Source organism: Puma concolor, chromosome B1 (assembly GCF_028749965.1).
Source record: "Puma concolor isolate L17-30 chromosome B1, mPumCon1.1.hap2, whole genome shotgun sequence".
NCBI classification, from domain to species: Eukaryota; Metazoa; Chordata; class Mammalia; order Carnivora; family Felidae; genus Puma; species Puma concolor.
In genome coordinates, this window is record NC_141670.1 from 114,707,634 (window position 1) to 114,719,696 (window position 12,063).

Below are 12,063 nucleotides of genomic sequence, written 5' to 3' on the forward strand. Positions count from 1 at the left end.
TACATGTTTTGTTTATTATAAAATGTGATTAAATTATCTCTTCATACAGGAATGGTATATTGGCTATACTAAAGGTTTTGCTAGTTGCATGATACTTGATTCACATAAGCCTGTATTCAAACCCCAATTCTACCACCTACTAATTACTTGACCCTGGGCACTTCATGATCTTCTTTGTGTCTCATTTTCTACCTTTAAAATGGAAACTAGAATTCTGAGAAAATGGAGACACATACTAAAGTAAAATGGTTGCAAAGTACTTGTCTCAGAGAAATAACTGACCCCACAGCTCTTGTCCCGTTTCTCTGCTTCTTTTAACTGTTAGAAGTTCTCGGAGCTCCTGGGTGGCTCAGTCAGTTAAGCATCCGACTTCAGCGTAGGCCATGATCTGGTAGGTCTGTGGGTTCAAGCCTCCCATCGGGCTCTGTGCTGACAGCTCAGAGCCTGGAGCCTGCTTCAGATGCTGTGTCCCCCTCTCTCTCTCTGCCCCTCCATCGCTCACGCTCTGTGTCTCTCTCTCGCTCTCAAAAATAAACATTTAAAAAAAAAAAAACAGGGGCGCCTGGGTGGCGCAGTCGGTTAAGCGTCCGACTTCAGCCAGGTCACGATCTCGCAGTGCGTGAGTTCGAGCCCCGCGTCAGGCTCTGGGCTGATGGCTCAGAGCCTGGAGCCTGTTTCCGATTCTGTGTCTCCCTCTCTCTCTGCCCCACCCCCGTTCATGCTCTGTCTCTCTCTGTCCCAAAAATAAATTAAAACGTTGAAAAAAAATTAAAAAAAAAAATTTATTAAAAAATAAAAAAATAAAAAAAACAGTTGAAAAAAAAGTGTTAGAAGTTCTCTTTAAGGATTTGTCTTTAGTTCCCCATTTCACAAGTCCTCCCTAACCCTCTTTTTAAACCTCTCCACAGACTCCACAACACAACCACTGCCCTCATGGGCGTCAAACCTTACAGTGTGACTGGCTCATCCCCCACTGCTGCAGCAGCAGTAGACATAGTCAACATCATACTCTGCCTGGTCTGCTGCCTCCGTGGCTGCTGATCTTGGAATCCTTCTCAACCTCTTCCTTCTGGTCACTTCTTTCACTTTGTGTTTTCCCTAGTGATCTTACTTAGAGTCATCTCTAACTCCCATCCACAGTCCCGTGACTCACAAACCCCTATCTCCAGCCCCGGTCTTTCTAAACTCCAGACTAGTATTTCACTGAGCACTTGACAACTCCATCTGGGTATCTAATAACAGTTCAAAAGAAACATGGGCAACCCAAAACTGCCCCTTCTTAAATCTGTCCTTCCCTCCTCAGTAAGTGGCACTTTTTCAGGGCTCTCCTGTGGACCCAATGTACAATAGGCCCCAGTCTCTTTCTCTTTTTTTTAATGTTTATATTTTGAGAGAGAGAGAGCATGCGTGAGTGAGGGAGGGACGGGGTGGGGGGGAGGGGACAGAGGATCTGAAGCAGGCTCTGCGCTGGCAGCAGAGAGCCCAATGCAGGGCTCAAACCCACAAACTCTAAGACCACAACCTGAGCCAAAATTGGACTCTCAATCGACTGAGCCACCCAGACACCCCAGCAGGCTTTCTATCACGTGAACCTGCTGTAATCTCAGCACAGCACTTGTCATCACCCAACATGTTCCGTTTTCATTTGTTCCTCTGCCTCTTCCCCATGATGCTCACACACCCACTACTGCCTTCCCCTTACTACACTGTGAGACACAGGAGAAGAGAGACGGCCTGCCTTCTGCCCGCATCCCTAGCACTGGGTTCGTAGGAGGTGCTCAGTGAAGAAACATTAGCTGCTTTTATTATTATTCTTTAAAATGCAGCTGTCATCATCCTGAAGACAGATATATTTTTCACATAAATATCACCTTCAATGCCTGGGGCTCAGTCCTGGATAAAGCCTGATTGTTTTAATAGAAATGCCCATTTCTACATACATTCCAAAATTGCTTACTGCCCAGATTTTTTTTTCCTTTGTAAAAATTTTGGCAACATATACATACACTGTTTTGTTTTGTTTTGTTTTTTAACCATTTTGAAGTATACCATTCAGGAGCATTAAGTATGTTCCCATTGTTGTGTGACCATCACCATCTCCAGAAATTTTTCATCTTTGCAAAATGAAACTCTGTGCCCATTAAACACTAACTCCTCCTCCCCTCCCATGCTGTCCAGATTTTTAATTCCTTTTGTCACTGAATGCAAGAGAGTATTTGGTTATCTATGGCTGTGTTAGAAAGACCCTAAGATATTGATCAAAATAACAATTAATTATTATTTCCTCCTGTGTCTGGGGATTGACTGGGCCAGTTCTTCAACTCTGGCTTCATGCCAGAGTTGGGACCACTGAAGGACTCTGGAAGGTTCACAGTGGAGGCACTGAGAAAGAGGTACTGGAGGGGATGAGGGGAGGGTAGGAAAGACAGTTAAGAAACTTTTGGAGTGATTCAAATGTCAGACGGGGCTGGGGTAAGGGTCATCTTGAAGTCTTCTTCACTCACATGTCTGGTGCTTGGGCTGGGAGAACTCAAACAGCTGGGGCTTCTCTGACATCTCTCTCTCCATGTGGTCTCTCCACTTGAGCTCTCAACATGAGGTCTCAGGGACACTAGACTTCTCACCTAGCAACTGACAAGTGTCCCAAGAGAAGCTGCAAACAGGAACAGCATTTGTTTTTATAAACCTGGCCTTGGAAGTCATTTAGCCTTGCTTCCATTGCAAAGACCTGACCAGGTTAAAGGGAAAAAATATAATCCATCTCTTGATGGGAGAGGTGTCAAAAAATTTGTGGCATATTTTAAAATCACCACCTTGTCCTGACCCAGCAAACCTGGAGCATGTAGCATCTTAGAAGATGTCTGGGTTTGAGTACTAAGGGCTGCAAGCTGGGAGAACATAGCATCTTGACTCCTTGAAGGACGAAACCAGTCTGCACAGTGACCTGGGACCTGGAGGCTTCGCAGCAGAGTGGACCAGAGTCAGGCCTGGAGAGTGAAGAGCCAGCTTCTCCATAGTGACTCCATGTGACAGAGGCTGGGAACAGCAGGAGTGAGATGACTGGACTCCCAGTTCAGAGGTCTATGTGAGGGTTCCTGGTTGCAGACCACAGAAGCCAATCTAATTGGTTTAACGAAAAAAAGATGTCTTCAAGATATTATGCAGTTCACCAAATCTCCAGGAAAGCCAGAGAATTGGCTATGCATCTGGCATAATGCTCAAAGACTACTATAGGACTGCTTATAAAGACTCCCACTACCAGGAGCTTGGGTCCCAGGCTCCATTTACAGCTTGCACTGAGGCTTGGCACTGGATGCTACTGCTTGACCCTCTGCCACTACTGCTTCTTTGAGTTAGTATGGCCTTTCCTCAAGGTGGTCAACAAACAGAGCTCATGAGATGTGGAGTGCTGCCATCATCTTATATTTAACCATGGCCTCAGAGTTCACTATCCTATGAGGGAGATGGAAAACTAAATTATAAAGCTGCACTTTGCCAGGTATGGATGGAGAGGAAAACTCAAGGGAGACTCATAAATCAGCCTGAAGTGTCAAAGAAGGCTTCCCCAGAGGTGAGCTTAATCTGAATTATGGAAGAAATTTCCAGGCATATATAAATGCAGGGCTCTGTGGCTTGAGGAGCCAAGTACAAAAGGGGACAGACAGTAGTTCAGCATGACTGGAGCCCAGGGTGCAGGGGAGGAGCTGGAGAGAGAGGAAAGGGCAGATCAGAGAGGGCTTCATGCCAGAGTTGGGACCACTGAAGGACTCTGGAAGGTTCACAGTGGAGGCACTGAGAAAGATGTACTGGAGGGGATGAGGGGAGGGTAGGAAAGACAGTTAAGAAACTTTTGGAGTGATCCAAATGAAAAATGACAAAGGTACAAACTACAGCAGGGCACTTTTAAAGAGGGTGGTCCTGATTCCAGATAAGTCAAGGAGTGAAATAGATGGCAGCTGGGGACATAAAGAGGTGACAGGGCACTAGGAAAAGGGGTAGGAGTCTAGAATAACTCCCAAGTTTTCTCTTGGATAGTGAGATGGTTGCTGTTGCCATTGATTGAAGAAATAAAGGAAATAGAGAGAGAAGCAGGTTTGGTTAGTTAAGGATATTTTGAAGCTGTGAGGTTTTTGGGAGCCTAGGAAAGATGTATAGGATGCAGTAGGAAATATGAACCTGAAAAATCTGGCTCTAGATTTCTGGAAGTAGCCAGAAACCCAACCTAGAGAAACCACATACACCTGAATTAATCCTGATGGTCTAAAACCCTGCAATTGCACCCAAGTGGGTTCCTTTCCATCTTGTCCAGTGCACCCTCTCTGTGTGCTGAGTAATCTTACATTCTGCCCACCGAGATCACTTGAAAATCCCTTCCTTGATTGCTGTGTTTGAGTGTTTGTGTTCTCCCAAAACTCATATGTTGAAATCCTAATGCCCAATGTAATGGTATTAGGAAGTGGGGTCTTTGGAAGGTGTTTGGGTCATGAGGGTGGAGCCCTTATGAATGGAATTACTATTTTTACAATAGAGACTCCAGAAACCCCACCTCTCTCCCACCGTGTGAGGGTCAGTCGTGTACAAACTGGATGACAGCCTTCTCCAGGACCTAACTACTCTGGTGCCCTGATCTTCAACTTCCAGCCTTCAGAACTGTGAGAAATAAACGCCTGTTGTTTATAAATCACCCAATCAGTGGTATTTTGTTACAGCAGCCCAAACAGTCTAAAATACTGATCACATTTGCCTAATAGACCTCCCCAAATGGAGAACCATTATCTTCAATAAATCATGGAACCAGCCCATGCTTGCAGATCTGGTGCAGTCATCTCTTTTCTTTCACTTTGTTCCAGGGTTGAAAGCTATTCACACCATTAATTTTTAATTTTTTTAAAAGCAGAGGCTGGAAACTAGCACTTATTTCCCCTTCTTGTGAGTTCTTTTTAGAAAGCAATGTATCAGCCTTATCACTGGGCAAAGATTGATCATTACATCTGGAAGGGTTTCACCACTCTGTATTATTTTCATCACAATAACATTGTTCAGGCCATTTGATGAGACATTAGGAAAGACTAGAAAATAGAAACTGCCCTTGATCATTTGCATTTTGTTGATGTTGTGTTATTTCAGGTAACACAGGACTCTACTTTCCACACATTCTGAGTTAATATGTTACATTAAAGCCAATAAATTTTGCATTCTTACTCATTAATACCGTCATGTTCCTTGATGTCTATGACAGTGAAGTGATCATTAGGGGTTTCTAGAAGGTGTATCTGACTGATTATGCTTATAATTGGAGTGGAAAACACAGCCTAGGGGCGCCTCGGTGGCTCAGTCAGTTAAGCTCTAACTTTGGCTCAGGTCATGATCTCACGGTTCCTGAGTTCGAGCCCCGCACCAGGTTCTGTGCTGACAGCTAGGAGTCTGGAGCCTGCTTCAGATTCTGTGTCTCCCTCTCTCTCCCTGACCCTTCCCCACTCACATTCTGTCACTCTCTGTCTCTCAAAAATAAATAAAACATTTATTTAAAAAAAAATTTTTTTTAACGTTTATTTACTTTTGAGACAGAGAGAGACAGAGCATGAACAGGGGAGGGGCAGAGAGAGAGGGAGACACAGAATCGGAAACAGGCTCCAGGCTCTGAGCTGTCAGCACAGAGCCTGACGCGGGGCTCAAACTCACGGACCGTGAGATCATGACCTGAGCCGAAGTCAGACGCTTAACCGACCGAGCCACCCAGGCGCCCCAAAAATAAATAAAACATTTAAAAATTTTTTAAATAAATAAACATTAAAAAAAGAAAAAAAGAAAAGAAAAGAAAACACAGCCTAGTCTCAACCAGTCAGAAGATCCCATTCCAAGGCACATGTATCATTTGGACAAGAATCAGCACAAATACAGCATATTTTATAATTTTGTAATTTTGTTTTGACAATATTTCTAAAATATTTATTTATTTATTTTGAGGGCTGGGGGGGGGTGGGGAATGGGCAGAGAGAGAGGGAGAGAGACAATCCCAAGCAGTCTCTGTGCTGTCAATGCAGAGCCCAACATGGGGCTTTATCTCACAAACTATGAGATCATGACCTGAGCTGAAATCAAGAGTCGGACCCTCAACCAGCTGAGCCAACCAGGCACTTCTGTTTTGATAATATTGATTAAAATTGCTTCTCCCAATTCCTCTTCCTTTTTTTTTTTCCCTCTGACCACAAATGTGTTTTGTCCCCAATATTCCACTGAAACTTATCTTGTGGTGTTCACCATGACCTCCATGTTATTAAATCCAATGATCAATATCACGTCTTCATCTTCCTCCACATCAGTCAAAGTGATGGTTCTGTTTTTCTTATAGCACTCTGCAATATAGCACTCTCCTGCTGCACTTGGCTGCCCTTTTTCAGCCTCCTTTACTGCTTCTTTGTTCCCTGACCTCCTATGACTTAAACTTTGTTCTACCTCTCTTTACACACTCACTTTTTAAAGGATCTCTTCTAGTCCCATGGTGTTAAAAGTCGTATCTATGCTGATGATTTCCAAATTCATTTCTAGTCCTCATCCCACCTCTGAACTACAAATTCAGAATAAGCTTCTCAAAAATGGTATGTCTAAAATTAATTTCCTAAATTTTCCCTGAAATCTCCTTTTAGAATCCTCTCTATTTCAATTAGTAAGAACTCACTATCCTGTTTAAACCAAAACTTTAATGTCATCCCTTGATTCCTCTATCCCTCATATACCATATTGTTGGCTCTACTATCAAGTTATATCTAAAATGTGACCACTTTCACACCACCACTGCTTCTTCCCTGGGCCAACCAATAATAATGTCTTACCTGGTTCATTATGTCCTAGCTGGTTTCCTGGCTTCAGCTCCTGACCATCCACAGCCAAAGTGTATCTAGACAACCTGGCCATTTGCTTGCAGGAAAGACTTGGAAGATAACTGTGGGTTTGCAACCATTAGTATCTGTCCCAATAATAATAAGTTCTACTGATTTAAAACCTTTTGTGCTGGCTATTAGGAAGAAAGGATGGAAGTGGGTCATCAAGAAGTTACATGATAGGGTCAGTCAGGGCTGGCTTCATGGGCATGCATCCTGTGCAGACAGATGTACCAGGCACTGAGGTAGCAAGTGTTTCACACTTGCTCTAATGCTCTCCTGTCATCACCTTGAAATTCTTAAAACATTTTGAACAAGGAGCCTTGCAATCTTATTTTGTAATGAGCCCTGCAAGTTATATAGTTGGTCCTGTAGTCAATGCCAAACTCTAGTATCTGGCAGCAGGAATTCAGGGGAAAAGTAAGTCTTGGAATTAGTGCAGCAGAACAACAAATATCTAATGACTGAATATGAAAAGAATGTGAAAATAAAACTTAGAATTTTGTTTACTGGAAAGATGGTGGTGATTCCTATGGGTAACAGACTGGAAACAGAAATTTGTTTAAGAGAAAAAGGGAACCACAACTCTATCAGTCCAAGGAACTGGAGTTTGAGAATTTAATCCCTAAAGAGAATTTAGACAGAGAAGAATAAATCTGACTCCTCAGAGGAGAGGCTGTAGTTAAGAAATTAGATGAGACTAAAGTGAGTGGAGGGGCCAAGATGGTGGAGCAGCATGGATGTTCTCTGCTTCTCTTGTCCCTGAAATGCAGTGAGATCAGCATCAAACCATTTTACGTGCCTGGAAAATTGATCTGAGGATTAACACAACAATCTGCATAACCTGAGCCACAGAACTTGGCAGGTGCATGGCACAGAGACATGAACTGGGGGAGAGAGAAGCCGTGTAGGATAGAGAGGTATTTGAGGAGAGAGGACAGAAAAAGGGGGGAGAATACAGGAAAAGCACCCCCCATGAAAGTAGTTGGAGAGAAAGAGAAAGTGGATGCACCCACAATTGCCCAAACAAGAAAGGGAGAAAGGAGAAAGGAGAGGGTTCCAATATCATTATGACTTTACAAACAGGGCAGAACAGAATAGGAAATTCTGCAGCCCAATGCCTGGCAGTGCTCTGGTGGGAAGGGCAAATCCACAGGAGCGGGCAGCAAGGTCTGAGGGGTCCACAGGCCACATAGGGAGAAGCAGTTTCCCTGCTACCCTGCTAGGAGGGCATTTGGTAGAGGCTGTACAGCCTCCCCACAAAGGTCCCAGTGGACCCCAAAGAATATGATTGCAGGTATTAGAACAAAAATGCCAGGGTGCAGTGAAACCTGACACGGGTTGTGTATTGTGATTTACCATAATCCCTGAAACACTGCCGCTACAAGATTTCATGAATTTATTTGGAGGCAAGCCAGCATCTAGTCACAACCTCTGAGCCTCTACAGCAGGGTGATCACAGGAACATTCCTGGGGACAAGCCAGCATCTGGCCATTGCTTGGCAAGACCCTTCTCCAAAAGGTCAGAGTGGGTCCAAGCCACAGGGCCCTCAGAAGTGAGGGGTTTGGAAATACAGTCCCATCTGAGATAAAATTCAGGAGGTAGGTGCCACCCGGCAGGCTGACAGCTTGGATGCAGACCATGTAGAAGCAGAGAGTGGAAGGAAGCCAGAAACAAAGGAGAGCTGCCAGTGGGGTAGAGCACAGAGTTCTGATGCTAGACACTGGGAAGCTGGGTGATGCCATTTTCACCTTTCCTGCACATGTGCACAAACATGCACATACGCGCCACACCCGATCCACCCCAGTAAGCTAAGCAGCACCACATAATGGAGAACAGAGACATTGCACCAAGCCCTGTCCAACTGCACCAACCAAGCCCTAGAGGACGACCACAAGTCTCTGCCTGCTTAATGTATGCACTATAAAATGCTTCATAGTTTGACCTCTAGGGGAAACTGGATGTAATTTCATTTGGATTTCATTTTGCTTGCTGGTCCACCTATTTAGGTGTTTTTTGGTTGGTTTTGTGTTTTCTTTTTTCTTTTTTTCTTTTCCTGTTTCTTATTCTTGGATACAAAAATAGAAAAAATATTTTTATTTTCCATTTTTATATAAAAATTGTTAATAATTTTCTATATTTTTTTTGGAAATTTATTTTTTTAATTCTATTTTACCTTCTCCAATTCATTTTATTCTATTTTATTGTATACACTTTCTTAATTTTTAAATGTTTTCTTACTTTTTCTTTTTTCTTTTTCCTTTTCTTTTCTTTCCCTTTTTCTCTATTCAATCAAGCTTCTTTCAACAACCAGACCGAAACATACCTAGGATCTAGCTTCCTTTATTTGATTTTTTGTGTGTTGTTTTTAATCTTCTTAATTTTCTTTTCTTATTTTATTCATTCTTTTTCTTCCTCCAAAATGACAAAATGAAGGAATTCACCCCAAAAGAAAGAACAAGAAGAAATGACAGCAAGGGACTTAATCAACACAGATATAAGCAAGATGTCTGAGCTAGAATTTAGAATCATGAAAATAATAATACTAGCTGTGGTTGAAAAAAGCAGAGTCCCTTTCTGTGGAGATAAAAGAAGTAAAATCTAGCCAGGATGAGATTAAAAACACTGTAACAGATGTAATCTTGAATAGATATCACGGCGGCATAGATGGATGAAGCAGAGCAGTGAATCAGCGATATAGAAGACAAAATTATGGAGAATAAAAAAGCAGGAAAAAAGAGGGAAACTAAGGCAAAAGAGCATAATATAAGACTTAGAGAACTCAGTTCTAAAAAGGAATAACATCTGAATCATAGGAGTTCCAGAAGATGAAAAGAGAGAAAAAGGGATAGATTTATGTGAGCAAATCATAGCAGAAAACTTTCCTAACCTGGGGAAAGACACAGACATCAAAATTCAAGAAGCACAGAGAACTCCCATTATATTCAACAAAAACTGAGCATCAACAAGGTATATAATAGTCAAATTCACAAAATACACAGACAGGGAAAGAATTATGAAAACATCAAGGGAAAAAAAAGTCCTTAACCTGTAAGGAAAGACAGTTCAGGTTCACAGCAGACCTATCCACAGAAACTTGACATGCCAGAAAGGAGTGGCAGGATATATCCAACATGCTAAATTGGCAAAATATACAGCAAGAATTCTTTTGTTTTAATGTTTATTTTTGAGAGAGAGAAACAGAGTGAGAGCAGGGGAGAGGCAGAGAGAGAGGGAGATACAGAATCCGAAGCAGGCTCCAGGCTCCAAGCTGGAGCCAAAGCCCAATGCGGGGTTGAACCCATGAACAGTGAGATCATGACCTGAGCCAAAGTCAGACACTTAACCAACTGAACCACCCAGGTGCCCCTACAGCCAAGAATTCTTTATCTAGCAAGGCTGTCATTCAAAATAGAAGGAGAGGGGTACCTGGGTGGCTCAATAAGTTAAGCATCTGAGTTCAGCTCAGGTCATGATCTCATGGTTTGTGGGTTTGAGCCCCTATCAGGCTCTGTGCTGATGGCCCAGAGCCTGGGGTCTTCTTCAGATTCTGTGTCTCTCTCCCTATCTGCTCCCCCGCTCATGCTCTGTCTCTGTCTCTCGAAAATAAATAAACTTTAAAATTTGTGAGAAAAATAGGAGAAATAAAGAGTTTCCCAGGCAAACAAAAACTAAAGGGGTTTGTGACCACTAAACCAGCCCTGCAAGAAATTTTAAGGAGGACTCTCTGAGAGGAGAAAAGACAAAACAAAAAAGATCAAAAGCAACAAAGACTAGAAAGGACCAGAGATCACCACCAGAAACTCTAACTCTAGAGGCAACACAATGGCAATAATTTCTTATCTTTCAGTACTCACTCTAAATGTCAATAGTCTAAACACTCCAGTCAAAAGTCATAGGGTAACAAAATGGATAAGAAAACAAGATCCATCTATATGCTATTTCCAAGAGACCCATTTTAGTCCTAAAGACACCTTCAGATTGAAAGTAAGGGGATGGGGAACTATCTATCATGCTAATGGTCGCCAAAAGAAAGCCAGAGTAGCCATATGTATATCAGACAATCTAGATTTTAAAATAAAGACTGTAACGAGATGAAAAAGGGCATGATGATTAAGGGGTCTATCCAACAAGAAGATCTAACAATTGTAAATATTTATGCCCCCAACTCAAAGCACCAAAATATATAACTCAATTAATCACAAACATACAGAAAAAATACCATAATAGTAGGGGACTTCAACACCCCACTTACAACAATGGACAGATCATCTAAACAGAAAATCAACAAGGACACAATGGCTTTGAATGACACACTGGGCCAGATGGACTTTACAGATATATTCAGAACATTTCATCCTAAAGCAGCAAAATACACATTCTTTTTGAGTGCACATGGAACATTCTCCAGAATAGATCACATACTGGGTGACAAATCAGCCCTCAACAAGATCAAAAAGATTGAGATCATACTATGCATATTTTCAGACCACAATACTATGAAACTCGAAATCAACCACAAGAAAAAATTTGGAAAGACAACAAATACTTGGAGATTAAAGAACATCCTACTAAGGAATGAATGGGTTAACCAAAAAAATTAAAGAGGAAATTAACAAGTACATAGAAGCCAATGAAAATGAGATAGCATGACAGCCCAAAACCTCTGGGATGCAGCTAAGGCAGTCATAAGAGGCAAGATATAGCAATACAGGCCTTCCTTAAGAAGGAATAAAGGTCTCAGATACACAACGTAACCTTACACCTTAAAGAACTAAAAAAATAACAGCAAATAAAACCCAAAAACAGAAAAGACAGGAAATAATAACAATTAGAGCATAAATCAATGCTATAGAAAATTAAAAAAAGAAAAAAAGAATATTAATGAAACCAGGAGCTGGTTCTTTGAAAAAAATTAACAAAATTGATAAATACCTAGCTAGTTTGATCAAAAAGAAAAAGGAAAGGACCTAAATAAATAAAATAAAAAATGAAAGAGGAGAGATCACAACCAACACTGCAGAAATAGAAACAATAATAAGAATATTATGAGCAATTATATGCCAATAAGTTGGGCAATCTGGAAGAAATGGATAAATTCCAAGAAACATATACAGTACCAAAACTAAAACAGGAAGAAATAGAGAATTTGAACAGACTTATAACCAGTAAAGAAATTGA